Here is a 24,651-nt window from a genome sequence, read left to right on the forward strand (position 1 = left end):
GATGAAATGGTAAATTGCATTCTCAGCTCAAATGTACTACAAATCCTGAAAGAACAAATATCTGGGGGACAAAGTGAGGAAGTTTGTTCTTAAGATTATGTGTTTAAATTTGCTCAGATAGGTTTTTCCTTGTTTGCTTGCCTCGTGTCTAATAGAACACAGACTGACAAAGGTGAAGACAGAAATCAGATAATGGGATGATCTTTGAAAATAATTGGTACATCCTCACCTGGAAAAAAATGTGTATTTTATTTAAACTCCCAGACATCCATAGAAGGTAGAATACGAAGTTTAACATCCAGTAAAAGGATAGGTAGAAATAAGATATAATATATAGTTCAAATGATGCTTAAATATTAATGTCATTTATTTATCAAAAAAAAATCAATTAACAGTTATAATTGCTGGGGCTAAGCTTTGACAGACACAGTATCTTCTCTCAAGGAAAGATAGCTAAAGGTGATATATAATAAGTATACAAATATGCAAATACTCTATCAGGGAATAGTACTATGAAAAATAATGAATACTATAGAAATTACTGCAGATACAACTACCCACTGTGCTCCCTGCTACCGTCTCTTCTGTGGTTCATCCTCCACATAACCTTCACAATGGTCTGCTAAACCATAAGCTTCTTGTGTCATATTTCTGTTAAAATTCTTTCATTGCCTCCTACAGAACATAAGCTTATACCCATGGTCCGCTAGCTCCTTCCCCACCTGTTCCTCTTCCAATCTCATTTTCTATCTAAAATGTACCATGTTAAATTGTATATAACTTTCACTTATTCATTTATTTATTTACTCAAGGACATGTCATTCATATACCCATTCAGAAGGTTATTTTGGGGGATATCCTTAGGTGCTAGACTCAAAAGTTGAATATAAATATTCATGGTCCCTTCTTTGAAAGAACTTATGTCTAGTATAGAAAGCAGATAATAATCAAATCCCACAAAGAAACTGCCAATTGCAAATGTGAGAAGTGTTTCAAAAGAGAGAAGCATGTTATCAACAGAATGAATTAAAAAAGACATGCTCCTCAGATATAGGACAATTGATCATCTATTGGAGTGTATTTTAATATTGTTGTATCATGTGTTTTTATAAGTGCAACAAATTTGTGTAATTCTCAAGGGCATGTTATTTCTGGGTTCCCAGCCCAGGACATAGAACTCTCTATATAATATTACAAGTGATAAAAGAAAGATTTACAGTGGATGTATATTTCTCCCTAAGATATTATAGATAGCTGGGAGTGTTGCTAAAAGCAGCAACAACAGACCAGCTCCCAGTTTTTATTATCAACTTTGTTTTTGACAAAATGGGTTTTACCTTTCTCCCTCCAACTCTCTATGAAACTGTTCTTAGACTCTACATTCCTAAAGGAAATAAATGTACCTGCTGACACCCCCCTTAGGGGTTATGGTGTTAAATGTATAGGTGGGAAGATTTTTCTGTCTGGCAATAGAAAACTCTGGAGACTATTGAACTTGCTTTACCCTTTTTTTCAAGATACATATACATATATATACACATTCTTTTTATGAACATTAGTCATTCTTAGATGTTAATCATGATCCACTGAAAATTATAAAGGAGGAAAGAGAATTATGAGTTAGAGAATCCTGACCTGGCCCAGAGAGACATTCATTTTTATAGTTATATTTCTGCTATATGCGTCATTTTATATATTCACATATTCGGGAAGGTAACCCCAAACCCACATTTAGAGTTCAAATACTCACCTGTTTCCATCTACTTGAAAATTTTTCAAAGGGATGAAAAAAATCATATTGTGTCAGAAAAACAACTTTCTTAGAATGTCTGGAGGGTAGTCTTTTGGGTAGATTACACTAAAATATATTAAGGAAGTTGCTGGCCTAGAAAACATAATGTTCTTTTTAACTGGAGAGATAGAGCACAGAGCTGCAGAACAAGAATGGCAGAGTCATTTAATTTTTTTTAATATATAAACAATTTAGCTCCTTGAACTCATTATATTGTGATGAAATTTGAGAAATCATTTTTCCTTATAAAAACCCCTGGAAAAATCTTACTGGGAAGCAAATTTTGAAGTCTCAAGGTAAAATATATGGCTTCTTTCATTGTCTTCCTTTGTGCCTGTCTTAATCGAAGATTATTATCTTGAGAAGAACCAAATTATACCAGAAAATTAATGTTTCTAGCTTCAATTTAATTCTGTTTCTTTTTCAGAGTACATTAGAGCTATTCTAAAGTATTCTTGGCAGGTACGGTACTTCAGTGCATACATACCAAGATCAGTCGCATTTATTTGAATTCCATACTCTCATGTTTTAAGGATTTTTGTTGTTGTAGTCATTTGAAATGTTTTAGCGAGGGAATTTGAATTCCCCAAAACTGGGTCCTTATGCATGGCAGTGTTTCCCTGTATATGAGACAGCAAACTCTTGATTTTGCAGAAAAAAAAAAAAGGGCCAAAGAAATTATATGAGAGCAACTGTATGTCCTTTTACAGCTAGAAGTTGGCTTTACACATTCCACGACTCATAAATAAACAGAAGAGTTCTGTGAACTATATGCAGATGGCTGGGTCTACACTGGGAGCCTTTTGTGATGACTTTGGTTTGCTTCCCTGTTTTGCCATCTCTTAAAATATCTGCAAAAAGAATTTTTGCTCTGCTCCTCAGAAATAGGACAAGTAGAATCTTGTAACTTGAGAATCTGCCCTTTGCTCTGTTGAAGCTTTATAAAGCTTGAAGAAATCCATTTTCCCCCTAACTATTGCTCACATAAAAATATCTGCCCCCACAACTGGCATTAGAAAGGCTTTATGTTTTAAATATTTATTGTCTTATTTTTAAAGGATAACACAATAACGGAAGTACAATGAGAGAGGAAAATCTACAAGGTGGCAGAAGGAAGTAATAAGCCAAAGAGGGGAAAAATCCCACAAACCACATAAAGGAAGAGATGAGATCAGCCACTTAAGTAAGCAAGTTTAAGGTTACCGCACTGGCACTGAGCGAAAGTGTTCCTGCCAAGCCCAAATGAGAAAAGGAGTGGGAAGAATAAGAGCATCCGACAGAGCAAGGCAGGGAGACAAGGCACCAAAGTCAAGTGGAAATGCTAAGACAGCAGTTTTGTGTCTTTTTTTTTTTTTTCACCTGAATATGGCACAGAAAATCAAGCAGGATGGTAAGAACACTAGATGTAAAAGCAGAACTGAAATAATATGCAGGCCAGTATTTATATCATTTAAATGTAGCAAATACTTATATTCAACTCTCCCTATTCTTCCAAATACTTGTGCATGTGTGAACACACACACACACACTCACACTCACACTCATATCCATTACTGCTGTAGCAACAATCATTTGCTTAGCTAATCATAAAACTTTCTGAACAGCAAAAGCCTAAGGGCTTTGGCAATGTAGAAAGTATTGGCATTTCTCTGATGTATATTCAAAAATCTATATTACAGTTCTTAATTCAGCATGCATGAGTCAGCAAGAGATATACTGTATCTTTAAAAAGACATGAAGGTTTCCAGTCAAGCCTTTTAAGGCTTTACAAATAACATTTCAAGAGAGTTGAGAATGTGGACTAAGATAGCAGATGGCTTTTAGTACAACACTGCTCCAGGATCCTTTGATTTTATTACTTTTGCTTTTTGATGGTGCTCTTTTCTGGTTTGTTTTGATGACTTTGTGGCCTAATGGACTGAAATCAGACAGCAAAGCCGAAAAACCTTAAGTCCTAATGACAGAGAGTGACTTATTGGGTGACCTTGAGTAAGCGTTACGTTTCCCTCACTGCAATCCCTATGGCAGAAAATAAAAATTAGCCTGCCCTCTTTAGGGTGGCAGAGGAGACTAGTAATTATTACTTAACTTGCATAATATAAAATAATAATATTAGCTACCATTTATTAAGCATTTCTATAAGCCCGACACTAATTTCAGGGACTTAGCATATTTTGTGGTTTTAATCCGCACAATAGCCATATAACTCTGAATACTTAACTTTGCGTGAAGAAATGAGGCCCAAGAAGTTTGAGGACTTGACATTAACTCTGCTTAAGCACAACTCCCTCTCTTTGAAAGACCCAATTTCTGGTTAAATAATAAGACCGAAACATTTAGCTATTAATTGGTTGTATTCTATATAGTAACTAAATATATGATATATAGCAATTACTATACAATATTATGTAACACAGGCTTTTATAGATGTATATGCACATGCATGTATCTGCACACAGTCATTAGTCATTGGGGAAACAATACTGTGAGTTCATGATTGACTGTCAGCACTCGTGGTCCATTGTTAGATGATTTTATCTAATCTATATCTACTAGTGTGTTATTAATACAGCACAATTCTAAAAGAAAGAAAAGACGGAGGGCCTCCCCGGTGGCACAGCGGTTGAGCACTGGGTTGCGAAGCTGCCCACAGCCTCTGCAGCGCCGGTTCGATCCCTGGCTGCTCCCCGGCCACCGGAGGAGGATCGCACATGGCGAGCAGACCTCTCCTGCCACCCGCTGCTCCCCTCAGCAGTGTACTTCGGTCCTTCTGCCTGCTCTGCTCCCCGCTCTGGCTCTGGTGAATTCTCTCACCCTCCCGTGATTCTGACTGTACCCAGTGCTTGTATAAATAAATAAATAAAATCTTTAAAAAAGAAAAAAAAAAAAGAAAGAAGAGATGGATAAGAGGAGGGAGGGAGAGATGAAGGGAGGGAAAGCTCTTGCTCCCACTGTCTATAAATTGCTATTAGATTTCTAAATGCGTGAATGGTGAATGGCTTTGTGAGAAAGGTTGCCCCTGATTTAAGGGTGAAATCCTGGATGCTAAACTTTAATAATTAATTAGTTATATGATATATATTTATTTGGTGGTCCTTGATTGAATTATGTTTCCAGGAAATCCCTGGCCTGTTCTGCAACAGAAAAAAAAAATCCACAGGGCTTTACAGTTTCAGGGAGCATATAAAGAGTCAAATCTGAATTGTCCTAAAACAACAACAAAAGGAAGAAAGCCTGAAGTGTAGAAACAGAGGGAAGGGAAGAAGGGAAAAAATGGAAGGGGGAGGAGAGGGAGAAGTCTTGGACTGTATAGCCTGTTTACTGAAGTCTGGGGCTCACTTGTTAAATTAATGGTCAATTTTTTTTTCTATTTTGTTTTTTTTCCAAATGAGCCTTCTGTTTGATCACTTCCATGTGGCTAAATTCATTTTTTGCTTTTATTTAAAATTGCAAATAAAAGAAAATACATTTAAAATATGTCTGAAAATGGTAATAGGTTCAGGATGAGGGAAGGCATTTGATTGGAATGATCACAGGCACTTCTGCAAGCTAAGGTATCAAGAAACAGCCTAATTTCCATACTTCTCCCAAGATTTAATTCCAGAAGAGGAAGGATCAAGTCCTTGAGTCTATTCAAACTCCTAATTCCGGTGCCTGGGGAGAACCACATGCGTATGGTTTCTTCAAAAAATGTGTTTTTCTTTTTCTTTTTCATTTTGCCTGCCATTTATTCAGCAAGGGCCTCAAAGCACATTAGAACATTAATTTATAATACTTATGCATATGTAGCGGAATCCCCTAAGATTCTAGGGACTAACTTGCCAATGGAAAATAGGCCATATGGAGCGCCCAGGCATTCTGAACATAACTGAAGTCGATTATCTCCCCTAGCCCCCAGCCCCAGCATGATGAAGAGGATATTTGGCTACAATATTTTGGAACCTAAGATACTCTTGTGGATTGTGGCTGCCAAATTGGAACGGAATTGGTCTCCTATAAGACAGTAATGGATTCAAACACAATAATGTTACACATATCTCTAATCCATTATTTTTAAAGTATGTGCTTTGTTTAGTGCCTTCTATTACAATGTCATTTTACAGAGACATTAATAATAGAGCAAGAATTAATTTGCAGAAAATAAGTTTATAGCTGGCAAGTATATTACCTTCAACTTATAAAAGATATCTTTTCAGAGATTTTATGCAAATTTGTCAGAATGTAAAAGAGAGATTGCTTAAAATTTAAGTTTATCAGTCTGAAAAACTGATGCACACCCTATTCTCTCTCAAAGATTCTGCAGAGTCACATATATACTTGTTCACCCTTTATTTTCCATTATTTTTTAAATTCCCTTCCTTATGTGTCACCAAACTCTTGTGCCACAGTTTGCAATATGCATATTTATGTACACACACACACACATATATATATTAATGATAGCACACAGATAAAGTGATGGGCAATATCTCTGGAATGCAGCAGAAAAGAATTCCTTAAGCCTCTGTCTACTTGCAGAACGGCTGACATTAATCACTCCTCTCTCTGCATGCTTGTCTCCTCTTAGTAGTGTCCAGTGTCAAGTCAGACAGCCCATTCAGGGTCCTTGATGCAGTGTTAAAAGGGCATTACTGCAGGATGCGGGTGGTCAGCAGGAACAAAGCCCTTAGCCCTGACTAATTTCAAAAATTTCTGCACAGGTTTAATCCAATGCTTTGGAGTCTATGTGCTCCTAAAATCTTTGTTGTACAGTTGCTGATTCAACATTAACAAATAAGTGCATTTGTTTATGTTCAAACCACTCCGCGGTTCGTGTTTCTGTCACTTGGTTGTTGCTATTTGAAAACACTGACATCAAAGCTAGCTTCTCATTGTTAAATGTTTTATATGTGTCTCATGGAGAAGTCCATAATGCCCTGCTGCATTAGCCAGTATGGCTTAAAGTGAGTCATCTGTAATGAACTCGAAGGCACTTAGCTTAGCTAATAAAGTTAAACAGTGAGTAATTTTGACAAACATTCAAGGTCACAAAAACGTAAATGGGTGTATTCTTAGGGGGATTTCAGACTGAGGCTTGAAGCCTACCATTTTTAAAATATAAACCAGCTACAGCCAGACATTTTTTCCATTACAAATATATTCAGGAGAGAATTTTATTCTTTATATACCACAATATAGGTTATCATGTAAAAAATTGACCAACATATACAATCTCTTCAACAGCAATGATTATTCTTTGTAAAATAACAGGGACTTTCAATAGTATGCTAATAACTCCCCCTACATGTTCTACTTCTTCCACACTGCTTCATTATAAAGTGCATTTTCATACGTGTGTGCATATATGTGTGTGTATATATATATATATAATATATATTATATATATATAATCCAGATTGTTAGTAATACAGTTTTCCATTTCTTATGTGCACTCCTTCAAGTGAATCTTCCCAGCACTTAATACATTTGATCTTGCATACAAGCATTTTCTTTGTGCTCTCTGTAACTCCATAGATTACACCTTATTTAACTCATTAATCTCTGCCTTACTTGCAACAACTTATAAATAATACATGCCCAATAAAGGGATGAAATGAATTAACTTAATTATTAATGAACTCATTTGCTCTATATTTTGGCTTCTTTATTAATTGAGAAAACTATACATTGATTATATAAAATAGTGGAATAAAGATCAGAATAAGTGAACTCTACCAATGTCTTCAATCTTCTTGTTTTAGTCCAATAACTATCTCGGTCAACTAAATATGCTAAATATTTCTTATGTTCCAATATGTAACATAGTAAAGTGGGGATTACAATTATGTCTCTGTGCTTAATATTAAACGACTTCTTTTTCATATTTTGTGATTTATTGCTTATGTCTTGTTTGAAACTATACTTAATACATGAAAACACCTTACTTTAATACCTCCCTCTTACTCTTGTTTGAAAATAATTTTAAAATGCATTTATGTTCATGCACCCATTAAGTATATCATCTCTTGAAGTAGGCAAAAAAGATATTTCTGACCCCATTTTACAGATGGTGAAATGGAAATACAGAATGGCCATGAGCTGCCCAAGGTTGGACAAAGACATGGGTTATCTATTTTAGGAGAAACATTAAAATGCCCACATCTTGGCCTTACTATGTCCCTCTCCCAGTCCTTGCCATAGACTTTCTCTGTATGACTGGATCTCTCAACTCACAGGATGGATCTGCACCCCCTGAGGACAACTTGTTATTAATATTACGTGTAGATTATTACCAAATTCCCCTCACACAGTCTAGCATATGGCACATAGCAGACCCCAGAAATTGCATGTTAAATTGACTTGAAGTCTTACAACCAACAAACTCTTTCAATGGCCTTTGCTACCCTTCGGTTTCTTATATATGGATCTATTTTTTCTCAATCTACTGAATGAACATGTAATTACACTACTGAAAGTAATTAGATTCATGAATTTATATCAAACCACTGTTCTAAAGTTTTAAGTTTCTTAAGAATAAATTAGGCCACTGCCAAATTATTAATAGCATAGTTTTATCAGCTCTCACTATAATATTTTGCTGAAGAAATTTAACTAATAAATAATAAACATGAAACTCAAACAAGGGACTCTCCTTAATATATATTCACACAAAGGGTAACAAGCTGATTTTGGTCTGTATGAACAAATGTCTTGGAAGGGATTCAGGATTTTTTTTAAAAACTTTCATCTAGGGCCTCCCTGGTGGCTCAGGCAGTTGAGTGCAGTGCTGTGAAGCTGTCCGCAGCCTCTGCAGCGCCGGTTCTATCCCTGCTGGCCATGGAGCTACCACATGGCGAGGCAGACCTCTCCTGTCTCGCCTGCTGCTCCCCTCAGCAGTGTACTCTGGTCAATCTGCCTGTTCTGTTCCCTGCTCTGTCTCTGGTGAATCCTCTCACCCTCCTGCACATCTGGCCTGTACCCAGGTTCTTGTATAAATAAATCTTAAAAAAAAAAAAACCCTTTCATCTCTAGTATTTGAAAAATTGAACTAAATATTGTCACCAAAAACAGCAATATAATTCATTTCAACAAGCACTGATTGAGCTAACCATGTAGCAAACAGCTCATAGTTGGTAAAAGACATTTAAGACAGTATTTCTGTCTTCAAAGAAATATGAAGGTGGAATGGGCCAGAGTTCTTCTCCTTGCCTAGATCCTGACTCTCCGATTAAGCAGCAGAATGATTTTTGGCAACTAACCCTTCTGCACTTCTATTTCTCTTCTACAAATAATAATTTTAGCTAGTGCAGTACTTTGTTACAGGGACCAGGACCAGCAACATATAGGTCCTAGTGAAAAATGGAAAAAAAAAATGGGGCCCCTTGTTCAAAAATAAAAAGAATTTTAGTAAGGTAACAGCAGGTCATTAAATCAAGAGGAGACCCTTCTTAGAATGTGTTTGTGCATGAAGACTGAAGTTGATGTTCAAGCTTCCAGCCCTGATGATGAACAAATGCTCAATATATGTAAAGCTGCTAGAAGAGTGTCTGGCATATGGTAAATGGTGTATTAATGTAGTGTTAGTCTACTATTATTAAAGAGTTTACAACTTCACTAACATGTAAGAAATACAAAGGAAAATCGTACAATTTTATTTTTTAAAGATTTATTTATTGATGTATACAAGAACTGGGGTACAGGCCAGATGTGCAGGAGGGTGAGAGGATTCACCAGAGACAGAGTGGGGCGCAGAACAGGCAGACTGACTGAAATACACTGCTGAGGGGAGTGGTAGGCGAGACAGGAGAGGTCTGCTGCACCATGTGGGTAGCTCCCTGGCTGGGGATCGAGCTCATGCTGCAGCAGCTGCAGATAGATTTATAGGTTGCATCTAAACAATGAACCACCAGGGAAGCCAGAAAATGGTACAATTTTCTTATTAGCCCTGGGTTTGGAGCCCCATTGCCAAAATGCACAACTTCTTATTTAGTTGACAGATGGAAAGTATTCTCAGTTTATTGCTATTTTTCTACAATTGTGTTCCTTAATATCAAATCCTTTACTGGGAAGATATATATATATATATATATATATATATATATACACACACACATGTATTTATATATACTTTATATATATATACTTTTATATCTATATATTTATATCTATCTATATCTATCTATATCTATATATCTCTATATCTATATATATATATATATATATATATATATACTTTTGTAAGGGTAAGGCAAAGTTTCCTCTCAAAGACATCTAGTACCTAATCCCTGGAATCGACAAATGTATCATGTTACCTGGCAATGAGGAGGGGACATTAAGGTTACAGGTAGAGTCATGGCCACTAATCAACTGACAGTTACATAGAAGATTATCTTGGGTTATCTAAGTGGTCAAGATATAAATGTGGAACAAGCAACAAAAGACTCAGTGCCACAGCAATGCAATGAGGACACTGTTAGTCATCTCTGACTTTGAAAATGGCAAAGTACTACCAACCAAGAAATGCAGCAAAACTCTAGAAACTGGAAAGGACAAGAGAATAACACCTCTACCAGAGCTTCCAAGTAGGAATGCAATCCTACTAGTGCCTACATTTCAGCCCATTGAGATTCGTTTTGGATCTGACATATAGAACTATAGAATAATAAATTTGGTATGTTTTAAAATCCCTCAATGTGTGGCAATTTGCTGCAGCAACACTAGAAGCATAATATGGCATCTATATAACGTGTGTGATACACATATGCTTGGGAACATTAAACATTCCAGTCTTTAAGGTCTAATAAAAATACTTTCAAAATTGCAATGTTCTTACTTGAAGTCAGCAGGGACTCTCCCTCCATGCTGGATGCTAGAATAGCTCTCATCTTTCTGTTGCAGAGATATTATAGTAGAAAATTCAAATAGCTGCCTTCAATAATCTAGATGGAGTCCGTTAACCCTCCACACAGGTTTCACTGTGCTAAATCTACTCCTCCATTAGTGTTTTGATCACATTAGTTGGTGGATAAAATACTCATCTTTCTTATTCACTAGACAGGAACAGCCTGAAAGAGAGGGGCTAAATCCTTTTTCATATCTACATAGCTGGTATCTTGATAATGCATGACACACTACAGGGCCATCAATATTTCCTGGGTTTAAATTAATGTATAGGGCTGCCTTGGTGATCTAGGGGTTGTCTCAGAGCTACCACCATGAAGGCACACCACCACAGCCTGAGTCCATCCCCGACCAGGGAGCTGACCCACATGGTGCAGCAGACCTCTTCTGTTTTGCGTGCTCCTCCCCTTAGCAGTGTATTTCAGTAGATCTGCCTGTTCTGCTGCCCACTCTCTCTAGTGATCCTCTTACCCCCCACACCTCTGGCCTACATTTCAGTTCTTCTACACAAAAATAAATAAATAAAATCTCAAAAAAAAATAATGAACAGATATCTAAAAATCTCTGTAAGAGCACCCCACCACCACACACACTGGGGAAAATGTGAAATTTTATTTTAATTACTCTTAACAAAAATGTTAGGAGTTAGGCCCTGTATTAGTTAGTGATGGTGGAAATGAGAATAACAGCTGACTCAAGAATCCAATCATAGTCTGAACACCGATCAATAAAAGAATTGTTGATATCAGTTAATATAATATCACACTTAACAAGATCTGTCAATATTCATAAGAGATCTAATCTGAGAATATGCAGGATATATCCTCTAGAGTAGATGAAAGTAAAAAAAAAAATTCTTTTGGGAGTCTAAAAGTTAGAAAGTATTCCTGGGCCTCCCCGGTGGCGCAGCGGTTGAGCGCTGGGTTGCGAAGCTGCCCGCGGCCTCTGCAGCGCCGGTTCGATCCCCGGCTGCTCCCCGGCCACCGGAGGAGGGTCCCAGGTCCCACATGGCGTGCAGACCTCTCCTGCCGCCCGCTGCTCCCCTCAGCAGTGTACTTCGGTCCTTCTGCCTGCTCTGCTCCCCGCTCTGGCTCTGGTGAATTCTCTCACCCTCCCGCGCTTCTGACTGTACCCAGTGCATGTATAAACAAAAAAACAAACAAACCAGCAAACAAATAAATAAAAGCATGCCTCTATTAAAAAAAAAAAAAAGTTAGAAAGTATTCCTGATGCATGTGGGCAGATAAATAGAATTAATTCTCCCATAGTGAAGTCACAGGATTTATTTTTGTATTATTATAAAGTTATGTTCTTTCTATCCAAACCTAGTTTCATTCATTCACAGCAAGAAAAAGCTCACCATTCTGCTTCGACTTGTGATGCTGATCTCATTTCTAGGTGTAAATGCATTTTTACTTTGTCAGAGGAAATTTAACAAATTCCATTTAGTTCATGTACAGTTACTGTATTTTTTGAAGTGCCACATTGTGGGGGGGGGTACTAAAATAACAAACCACTTAAATACTGATTTATATATGGAGAGAAGACTCACACATAAAATATATAAAAATATAAGACATCTAAAGCTTCCATCTAACTTTAATTTTAAGAAAAGAACTCATTAGCGGAAAGATCACTTCCCTAGCACAGCCTGATAAAGTAGTTATATTCATGATTGAAATTGCATCAATAATAACCTTATGAATATGTGTTTCAGGCCCCATTTTATAGATGTGGCTTTGTCCCTTAGCTAGTAAGGAAAACAGGCCTAACATTACCTTACCTTTGCTGGGTAAATTGCAGCTAACTTTGTTTCTAATGCCTCTTCCTGATATGAAGTCAGCTGAACATGGCGCGTGTGTATAACGAGTAAAGGCCCTTCTGTCTTTTTTATTGTTTTTTGTTTGTTTTGATCATTCAATTAAGAATATTTTGATCAAATCTTTAAATGAAGAAAAGAAACATGGTTTTCAAATCTGCTGGATATACATACTATGAGCACGCTGTGCCAGAAACTTACGCCTATATTTTAACAGACATTTCTTCATTTTGCTTAAAATTAACGTTATTCTATGTATAGTTATTATACCCATTGCACAGATGAGATTCTTGTTCCACAGTAATAAAACACCAGGAATAAATTTCAAACCCAGTTCTGTGAGGTAATCAAGTCTATAACTCTGTTCTCTTTTTCCCTAGAGTAGTTCTCAAGATGGCGCCCAGAGCAGGACTGTCGTGTATGAGTCAATTCCAGTCATCAATATCCTCTTTTGTTCTTTTAATTATACAGGTATAAATGGATGAAGTTTATGAGCGACAAGATCTGGCTTACTGAGAGGAAGTTGAAAGATCACAGATAACAGGATGACTCCACTAGAGAGAAGCAGTGCATGGGATAACAAAGAAAAACATAAATACTAAGGTAAGGTCACTTGTGGGAAACTGCTAAACATTAAGCTGTCTAAGCAAAGATACCATCAGAACTTATTTTGATAAAATTTTCTCACACTACAAAGAAATTATTTGCCTTTTATTACATGTAACAGTAGTTCAATAATGTAACAGAGAGTAAAATCAGTTGAAAGAGAAGTAAAGAAAACTCGATGGCATCAAAAAGAAATAAGAAATAGAGAAGTAACACTTTAGCTGGAGCAATAATGTTATGATGCATAAAACCTTCAGAAAAATGTGACCAAGCATAACCTGAGAAATGCAAGAAATTTGTGGTGATGTTGATAAGACCATAAACAATTCTTACCCTAGAATGGCTAGATAACTAACTAAAAGCAGAGAGCTAACCTCAGTGACCTCTGAAATCCCCCCCAGATCTAGGTCCAAAATTTCTATTGTTATTATTAGTGTTAGCACTACAGTACAGGAAAGAGTAAAGATAAATGAAGAAAAACAAGTTCTATCTAAACTAGGGAAATGAGAGCCAGACACGGAAGGAAAGCAAAAGAAGCGTGAAGGATGATTAAAAAGGAACTGAAAAAACGAAAACATGTTATTTTATTTTTATCTTTTTTAGTCCAAAATAATGAAATAGAAAATGTGCAAAATGCGGTACCTAAATCTATCAACAGCAGGATGTACAAAATTATAATGTCTCTATTACATCACCATATGTAGTACTTTTTTGATTGCTAATTACACCGTCAGATGTATAGATGTATGTGATGTGAATAATTTATTTTCTGAATTTTTTTAAACCTAACTTTGGTTCTTGCATACATTGACAAGATTCAACTCTACGACGTACATAATGTGGAAATGTAGTTTTAAGTAATTATGATATAAGTACACGCTTTTCAAAGCATTCATATTTAATTTAAATAACGTGCATTTAGGTATCTTAGTTGAATTGGATTTGACATGTGGTGCATCTTAAAATGTCTCCAGATGAGAGTCTTTTAAAGAAAAGATTACTATACATTTAAGACTGATAAAGAGAAAAATGAGAGGAAGCAGAATAAATAAGCTTAAAACATTAGCACACCACAAGACCAGGGGAGATTCTGATTGGCTAGATATACAACAGTGATTTACCAGCCTGTTTGTTCTGTTACTCAATATATAACATGGTGTCTGTGGAGCAACTAGCACATCATAATGTGGGACATAAAATGCTCCATGAGACAAAATGTCATCAACATGTTGTTATTTTATGTTTTTATTTTAGTGCAAACTGTGTGTCATACTATAATAATCCCTATACTCTAGGAACCTTACTTCCAAAAATTGTGGATCATGCAAATTATTTGATTGTTTTTCTTCCCAGCTTACTGAAAGCTAAGATTGGTCACATTGAAATATTCTTATCTATTTAAAACAATGACATGTGGTAAGATTTTAAGACACCTGGTGGTAGAATTACCCCCATATTGCTGTTATGAGATTTTTGAGCATATTTTTTAACAGTTGGCATTTGCAGAAGTACTTTATGGACATTAATAAGTTACTGCTGACAATTTTTTTGTGAACTAGAGCTATATCTGTGGGCTCAACCTGTTTCTAAATATTGATATATTGATATCCTATTCACCAACCAATTTGCTTCTGAATTGCAAAATCTCATTGATTAATAGAGATTTTTACCCTATAGGTTTGCTTACAATTTGGGAAATCTCTAAAACCAATCTTTAACTTCCTCTTACAACTGGATTTTACCTGTTTGGTTACCAGGAAAACAAAGGGAGAATTTTTCATATTACACATGTTTATTTAAATATACATTTTATATGTGTGTGTGTGTATTACATTAGCTGTTTAATTAATGCCTGTGGAATGAAGTGTTGAATTATATATCTGGAACGAGTTCATTCTTTCTGCCTACAACATAGTTGCCTACATAAAATCCTCTCTGTTTCATCACACATGAACCCCAACATCAGTCCCTCAAAACCCTCTTTCCCTACTGAAATAAACATAGAACAGAATGGCAGCTGCATGGAGTTCTCCAGTTTGAAAAGATAAGAAATTTGTGAAGACTCATCTGCAGGTGCATTTGGATTAAAGTTAGACACAAACCTTCATGTCCAGGTTGCTTTACTCAATGGAAACATGGCAACTGCAGCATTCAATAAGCACTCACACGGCTTAGAGACCATTAGAAGCTTTTATAAAATATATTATAAATAAGAAGAAACATATTGATTAAATGTCACTACTAATATCTATGGTTAAAAAAAAACCCTCAAGGTCAAGGGGCACTGTAGACAGAGCTTTGTGAATGACACACTAGAAAACACCTTGGACCACCCTAGTTTTAAACATTCAAGATAGTGAATGTGTCTATTGTGGGTAGAGAAAAATAAACAATCACTTTAAAGAGAATCACTCTTAATGAGAGAGCCATGCTCTTGAAACAGGACACCATTTTCATTTTGCAGTTTCTTCTTTCCCACAAATCAACTCAGAAAAACATGCATGTTTTCACCACATTTTTTTTTCACATGACTATAATAAGACTCCTGATGAGTACAGGTAAACTTATTATGCATTTTGCCCACTTAATATCGATGAGATAATTAGCACTATTTTTAAGTCACTAAAATGTGAATAACCAGCCATGTCTCATATGTGAATAATAAAAATTAAAAAGTGCCACCATCCACTTAAGAGTTATCCTTTATTGGGCACCAGAACCAAATTCACGAGTGTAGCTTCAGCAAAGCACATGATGAATTTACCCTTGTCTCTATAGTTCATGCACATGGCATTTCCTTTGCTTGCCATGTTGTTTCCTGCTTCTCTGCTGAAGAATACATTTATTGAGGTAGCACTTATTGAGTATTTACTGTGTGCTTGTCATTGCTCTAAATACATTATACATATCAAGTCCTTTTATCGTCTCAATGTTAGGTAGTACATAGTTCTTTTGAAAATTCATTCACTTAGTAAGCAGAAAGTGCTTAGGACACCACAAGGCCCATAACAAGTGCTACGTGTTTGTTAATCATATGAAATAGATTGTATTTGTTAGTCTTATTTTGCAGATGAGGTGATGGAAATGGATAGATTAAAGAAATCCTAGGGATCACAAGCTATTAAGTGATGGCACTTATCTTTAAACACCAGCAAGTATAACTCCAAAATCTATATTCTTAACCTTTATTAACAATTAGGCTCTTCTGTTTCACAAAGATATGTATCAATGACTCCTTCAACAACTTGCTCCTAAACACATCCCCCAAGAACTTTCCAGGATTTATATCTAAGCTAGGTTATAGTCTTCTTGAGAATACAAACCGTATTCTGTCACATAGTCTTCTCCAGGGCACTACACACAACAGAGGTGGATTAGATGCATGACGCCCATGCAGATGGATGGCCTTATAAGTATAATGTAAGTGATAATGTTTTAAATTTAAAAATTTAACAGCTGTGTGTTGAATATTTTATGCTGAAAGACATGACTATCCATCCATTTTAATTAACCTTTTATGTTTTATTTCTGAGTAGATGACACCCAATACCAATCCCATGACCACTCTTTCTGTAGTTACCACTTCCCAAATGGTTCTTTAAAACATTCTCTGGCTGTCACGCATGTAATTTTTTGTACTTTCCAAAGAGAAGAATGATGACATCTTTACAGACCTGGGTTTCTGGGTTTCTGAAAAAAACAACAACAATAACTAACATCTCTGAGTCTCAAGTGTTTTAGTTTTTTTTTCAGTGGGAAATCTAGTACCTACTCAATAAAGTGGTGGGAAGGAATAAATAAGAAAAAAAAAACAATATTTTTGCAGGAAAGTAAATAGGCTTTCTACAAGGAAGTGAGATATAAACTAAAAGCCAACAAACATGTAAATAACATTGAGATCTAACTTTGTGTGGAATGTGGAGATTTTCTTTAGTTTTTATTTTGCCAATACTAAAATGAAATGTATTGGCATCAATTAGATACACTTCACCTCTTAGAGGCACTGAGAGGTCAAGTTGAAATTTAAAATTTCCTGAGAGCAATTTTTTATAGATAACAGAAACCCCTAAGACTTCTCTGATGATAGCCTCTTATAAACAGTATGGTTTGTACCCACTGGTGATTTTGACTTCTCTTGATGTTCTTGCATGAGGTGTATCAATTTCTGGGTACAGTTCCAAGAAAAGAAGCTTCCTGGTTTCTATTCCAAGCATGGTACTAAGGTCAATATTGCCTAAAGTGGAGCATGACGGGAATAAGCACCGGAATGACTTTTAATATACTAGATATGCAGGCTCAGTTAGACTAATGATGGAGTATTGACAAACTGTATTGCTGTGATGCATTTTTTAAAAGCATATGTTTACTCCTATAAGGCACCGTTCCAAGTTTGCCTCAATGTTCAGTACATTTGTTTTATGTACGTATATTATTCTTGTCCCAGAGAATCTTAACCACAATATGACATAATACACTGACTTTCTATCAGTCCTGCTTCCCCTTCACCAAATCCACAATGAATATTTATGACTCTAAACTCAATATAGGTTCTCAAAATAAATAACGAAAGAAATGATAGTGCAGCTATGGCTCTAATGAAGTTATCAAATGGAGTAGAACTTCAGATTTGCCATTAGGTTTTAAAGAGCGGTCAGCTAAGAGTGAGGTCTTCTTTGGAGCATGAATAATGAGAAGCAGCATTAATGCTTGAAGGAAAAGAAAGAAAGAAGGCAGAGAAAAAAGAAAAAAAGAATAGCTTTCTAGCCAGAAATGAACCAGAAGCCAAATTTGAAAAAAAAATTCTTTACTTATCCAAGTCATGTTCCCCAGTCTTTTAAAGTACTGGAAGTCACTCTATCTTATTAAACATTAATTTAATAATCCAGGCAATGGCCTACCCTGAGCTACCATTTTAGAATTCTTTATAGGGAAAAATAAACTTTAAAAAACATACTCGTATTTTATGATACGTTAGAAATGATCCAAGGGCTTAAGTACTTAAACCACGATAGCTCTTTCTCAAAACTCTGCAGTGAAGTTTGACTCTTTATTTGTCATTGCCCATTCTTTCTGCTTTTGTAGAGAAACAGTTACTCAGATTCACCCGAACGGCAAAGCAGTGGTTAAGCAAGAGGCACCAGTAACAACAATACAGATCTGACATGTTTTCTTTTCCCTGGCTTACTGACAATTCTCAGGAAATGAAGCATGTGGTTTTGATGAAGTAGTTCCTTAAATTTTAATGTGGCATTGATCTATCTTAGGATTCCTAAAGGTTCATGGGCAATACGATAAGGAAGGAGAACACTCAGCTAAAAGGCAAAACAAATTGAAAATTTAGTTATATAAAAACACTTAGTCAAGTGCAAATTAGAAGTGCTACCACATTATACCAAAACATAATATCATAGATAATCTTTGGGTTCATATTACAGATTCTCAATGTCAACACTGAAAAATGAATCACATAAATAATATGCCTGACCCATAAACCCAGACATGATTCAACAAGGCTGAGGTAGAAGAATGCAAAAGAAATGCTTTGGTGAAAGTACCGAGTGTCTAGCATGGTGCTCTTTATCATAGTTCCTGGCATCACCACCTACTCCATTGTTCAAAATAGGAACCACACAGTGATCTTTATGCTACCACCCTCGTTAACATAACATAGCCATACCTATTCAACAAGCCTGATCCATTTGTTTTTATATAAATTGTGTGCATGTCCCCCGTCCCTCCTTCACCACTACCATTTGATTTATAAGGCTCCTCATTATCTTACTCATCATCTATCATCTATGCCCTACTCTAGCCACTTTGCCACTGATTTCTGACCTCTCCATGCATCTGCTGCCAGAATTACCTTCCTATGACACATATCTTTAAAAAATTACTCCTGGGGCCTCCCTGGTGGTGCAGGGGTTAAAGTCTCAGCACTATCAAACTATTGACAGCCCTGCAGCACTAGTTCGATCCCCAGCCAGGGAGCTAACCCACATGGTGCAGCAGACCTCTCCTGTCTTGCCCACTGCTCCCTTGCTGTGCACCCCACTCTGTCTCTGATGAATCCTCTTACCCCCGCAAATATGGCCTATACCCCAGTTCTTGCATGCATAAATAAATAAAATAAATCTTAACAACAATGACAAAAAATTACTCTTTAGAACCTGTTGATGACCTCCCATTTCCTATAGAATAAAGTCAAAAAAAACATTCCATGGTGCTCATGTAGTCCCAACTGACTGTCATCCCAGTTATCATGCCCTGATATTCTGCCCTATGTTTCTGCCACCTCAACCACCTCATAGTTCAAAGCCATTTTCATGCATCTTTCCTGTTTAGTGCTGTTTCCTTCTCTGCCTGATAAAATTTTACATCTGGTCATGGTCCAATATCCATTCCTTTCTGGAACAGACCCTTGTCCTAGGGAACTTAATTGCTCAATTTTTTGCCTTCAGTAACTCTTGGCATATCTTTCTATAAACTATTTCTATTAGGTTTCAGAAATTTATCATTGAATTGCAAAATCAAGTATACCCACCATACCTAGGAGTTCAATATGTTCGCTTATTCAAGTTTTTAAGAAAAAAAAAAATCTCTCAACAAAATGCCACAACCACATATTGAAGTTTCTCAGGAAAATACTCCATCAGATTTCAGAGCATGTAGTGTCATTTTGTGCGCAATGTGTAGCAAACACACAGCTACACTTGATGGGCAATGACCTAGAGAAAAGATAATGAAGGCTTCGAAACCATCAAGAAAAAGAGCTAAAACAGAAAGATTTCCCAGATGGTGGAGGAGGCTGCATATATGTGAGAAAAGGAAAAAAAAAAAAAAAAAACAACACAAAAACCTCATTTTAATTACAAAACAACATCAGAAAGACAGCCATCAAGAGGGGTTCTGCCTTTACTGGGAGTGATATTTCTCTAAAACCCCCTACTTTACTAGCCCCTCTAGAGTCTGAATTTATTCCAAATTTTCTGAAGAATGAAAGGAAACTGCTTTTCCTGAACAAAACAAGAAAAAAGCACTTTTGGAGCAAGATGCTAATGATAACCCTAAAATTAGACAAGTAGGAAATTGCCATTTTGGGTTGGGCACTTTTCAGTCTGCAAAGACTGCACTCTTAGACCTGATCTGTGTCAGTCTACCCCGTCTGGGATCACCGGAGTATGTTAGATTTTTGATTATTCTCAACACCAAGATTCTCATTCCTGTTATTATCAGTCTAATAAGAACCATGTTTTCCATAATATTATTTCCAAAAAAATCCTCTCTCATGTTCTATTCTCTGCAAGACAATGCTCCAAATGGTTCTCTTTATCAAAACCCCGTACCTCCAGGTAGCATCATATTTAAACTTGCAGGGACTTTATTGTAATCTCAGCAGTATCTGGCTGTCAGCTAGAAGGTGGCATAATGGACTATAATCTTTTTGCACAGAGTAAGGACAGGTCTAACAGAAAGTGTTTAATTCTAGGTGATGGCTCCTGCAGAGTCAGTAAAGGGCACATACTAATAAGGCAGTGCAAAAATGTAGCGGTGACGACATGCTTGCTCAAAAAGCAAGCTCAGCAGATTTGCTGCAGCTAATAGAACCATTACTGCTGCATGTCAAACTATGAAAAATACCAAAGGACAGGAGCATCAGAGTGAAGGCAGTAATATGATAGCAACAACAAAAAGAGATAAATCACAACACCCAATTCGTGCGTCTGTGTTTTTACCAGCTGAAAGTTAATTTACCCATATTATTAAGGTTTGTCTGAAAGCTTGCACAGGACAATCTCCATGTTCTGATTTATTATAAATCTCACTCACTGTAACCAAACTCTTCACTGTATTAATATTACTCCCATGCTCATTTCTAGCCATGCCTACATTGTCATCTGCTGTTACATCCAAACTCCATGGTTTTATCTTTGTTATTTAATGCTTACATTTCTTTTTATGTATAAAATGCAAAACCCTGCAAATGAGGAAGATACCACACGAAAACTACCCTATTGTCTTTAAAAGGGAATTAATTCTCCTAATTTCTAAAAGCTTCTATTATCACTGGAAGACAGAGGCTCAAAGTGGATTCTAAAGAAACTGGGAGGCAGACAAGGAATATGCCAGGGTCCTAAAATCTCCTGTAGATTACTCTCTGCTCACCAGCATGCCCCAGAGTTGCAATCTGCAACAAAGGACAGTCCTTGTGCAATGACCACAAGAAGCACTGATGCTTAAAAGTCGCATACTTGAAATATCTAACCGAAAAATATAAATTTTTAATATAAACAGGTAGAAACACAAAACAAGTAAACCAAGATGGATTCATAAAAATGCACACAATATCACCATAGGAATGCAAAGTAGCTATTTAAGATTTACAGTACCATTTGTCAGCCTGGAAAATAATAACACAAACAAAAGATGAAAACACGACACCTGACCTTTTACACAGCTCACTGTTAGTCTGGGCCAGGCTGTGACTGTTTAATGCAACATAACAATGATAAAATGGTCCTGAATGCAGCATGTGATATTCCAGGCCCAGCATTCACTGGTGTCCTATACCGTGAGCATTTACAGCATCTAGCCTTCCATTAAGCCGGGCTTCAAATGTACTCATTTTTTTAAGGAAAAATTATATTAAATAATAGATGCTTCCTGCAAATAAATCTAAAAGCAAGGCTCTTTGAAAATGGAATTACTTGGGTTCAAGATGAGGTTGGGGGCTCTCCTATGACCTCACTGTCGAGGAGTTTTAATTAATCATGCCTTGAAGAGGGAGGAAACGCTCAGGTTACTCTGCTGTCCTTTTTAAGAACTTGCTCCATCTGTGTTATCACCCAATATCTGAGATACTGATCCTTGTCTATCACCAGTTACTGTGCTGCTATGTTATAGAGCTTAACTCAATTTATCTAACTCTTAATTTAACCGTTAATAAAAACTGAGCATCGAGGAACATAGCTCAGAAGGTTCTGAATAGTGCCTCTGGGATACACATTTTATCCTTCCCACTGTTTCTATTCTGGTTACATCAGTATGCAGAAGCCATTTGAACTGAATATTCCTAGACACAATAAAATCATACACAGAAGGATGGGGCTGGGTTTAAATAAAATGTTTCAAGTTCTGCCTGTTCACCTGTCATGCATACAATATCAGAGCATGGGAAATTCTGGACAGCTGAAGACACAGGGCTATTTGTCAAGGATTGAAGGAAATCTATGACGGAGCAAGGGTATCACTGTTTAAACTTCAGAAGACAAGTGCATTTGCAACCAGAGGAATGTGTCCTTCTAGCTAATTCAGGCCAACTTAAGCAGGGGGAAATCTTGATAAATCTTTATTTATCCAGGTCCTGCATCTGAATTAGACCTTGAGGAAGCCATTGTCCCTCACTTTATCTCCCAACATTTTCTGAATGTTGTGCCAAACAAGAGACACACCAAACACCTGAGTCAACAGTGGAAATGCACATTCTCTTTGGAATTGAACCTGGACTGATCTCTTTCCTCTGCCTGACATCAGTGTCTTTAGAAGTCAGGAATACACGGAAATGGGTGAAAATCTTATTTTGAATCAGTGTTTGGCTGATAATGCTGAGAAAATATTTTCTGGTGATTTCCTAGTATCTGCAGAGGGGACATAGACAGATTAGTAGTTGATCTTTAGAATTCAACAGACCTGAGTTTGAATCCAGTGTTGGCATTTATGAGCTACAAGGCCACAGGGCACATTACTCAAACTCCCTAAGCCCCAGTCCCCTTATCTATACAATAGGTCTTATAACAATAGCTATCTCACTATGCATTGTGGCAATTCATATGCCAGTAGCATAAATGCCTGCCTGTGATAACTGCTTGAGAAATGTTATGTTGTGATGATGATGACACATTATCAAAAGTGAGGCCATGGTCCCAATTTTTTGAAACAAGGTATAGAAAAATATTCAGCTGTATGGAGAATGGTGGTGAGAACATATGATTAAAATAACCAGTGAAATCCAATAACAACCTCCCCAGTTTTCCTCACTGTAGTTCCTTTTTATAAATATTGCATTTTCCTCTTGTGTCATCACCAGTAAATCCCTGTGTCTATTGTGTTTTAACAAATGTGCCAAATAATCAAAATTTGACATTTAAAACAAAATGCTCACATTCATATTAAAATGTGCTACTCCCTCTAACTCCCTCTAACTCCCTCTAACTCAATGTGATCTATACATTCTCAGAACTTCTTTATTCTTTTTTTTAAGATTTATTTATTTATGCATACAAGAACTGGGGTACAGGCCAGAGGTGTGGGGGTAAGACAATTCACCAGAGACAGAGTGGGGAACAGAACAGGCAGACTGACTGAAGTACAATGCTGAGGGGAGCAGCAGGGGAGCCAGGAGAGGTCTGCTGTGCCATGTGGGTATCTCCCTGACCGGGATCGAACTCGTGCTGCAGTGGCTGCAGATAGCCTCATAGGCTGCGTCCCAACCCCCTGAGCCACCAGGTAGGCCCCAGATCTTCTTTATTCTTAAGAAAGAAACTGTTGTCTATTGGTAATATATTTTTGTCACAATAATAGGCTTAATTCCTCATCAGAATACTATATTGCTATTTTTCAATGCATGTGAATATGATTTATCCTCTTTAACATGTTGTTGTCCATATGGCTCTTCTCAGGGAAGTGTTGGTCAATTACTCTCATCCTTGTAGAACAGACTACTTCCTCAAGGATCAATATGTCACTTTTACATATTCCTAAAGAGTACAAAAGGAATTATTTTCATTTTGTAAAAAGTCTAAATCAAAAGTGTGAAAACAGAGATAAAGTAGGGGCCCACATTCCTTCTGGAAATTTTTACACATGGTGATATTCTCTGAACAAGAAATTTTATTATTTCTTATTTCTTTGCAACCTTGGGCATGTTTTGAAAGTGTTGATACTATTTTCTTTTTTTGTGTTCTCTGTGCTGTTTTATTTGTTATTGTTTTTATAGCAAAAATGTTTTCTATCATCAAGCCACCTAAAATCATTAATTAAAAAAGTCCCAAAGTATATTTTAAGTGTTAACACTAGTCCTATCTCTTTTTGTTCTGGTTGTTGGCCTTATGAGAATTTAAGATACTGTTAATATATTTGGAGTACCTTTAAAAGACAGGATATGTTTCACATCTACTTCATCTAAGATTGCTAGAGAAAAGTTCTATATTTTGAAGATTATCTGCACAAAATTCACCAAACAAATGATTTCATAACCAACTTTAACTTAATTATTTAAGGAACTATCATAACATAACACCCCCATCAAATTAACAGCAGAGATAGACAATCTGAAGATGAATCATTTAACTCATCCTTAGCAAAACGGCAACAGAGTCTATTTTTACATTATCTATTCAATTTGCCCCTAACAATGTAAAATTCTTGTACAAGCACAAAGCCATCTGCACTTAATTAATCACACAATCCACCCAAACATTATCAGATCCCAAGAGAATGAATATATATATATATATATATATATTTAGTTAAATAGAATCTTCATGTAATACATTTA

At 36.4% G+C, this 24,651-nt stretch overlaps 1 protein-coding gene across 3 annotated transcripts in view; it reads right to left on the reverse strand.

The window, feature by feature from the left end:
• PCDH7 (protocadherin 7) overlaps positions 1-24,651 on the reverse strand; it is a gene marked incomplete at both ends in the record, with an annotated part of 387,781 nt that overhangs the window by 275,298 nt on the left and 87,832 nt on the right. The gene's annotated exons all lie outside the window — the stretch shown is intronic.

This window comes from Talpa europaea (assembly GCF_964194135.1).
Source record: "Talpa europaea genome assembly, chromosome: 5".
Lineage (NCBI taxonomy): Eukaryota > Metazoa > Chordata > Mammalia > Eulipotyphla > Talpidae > Talpa > Talpa europaea.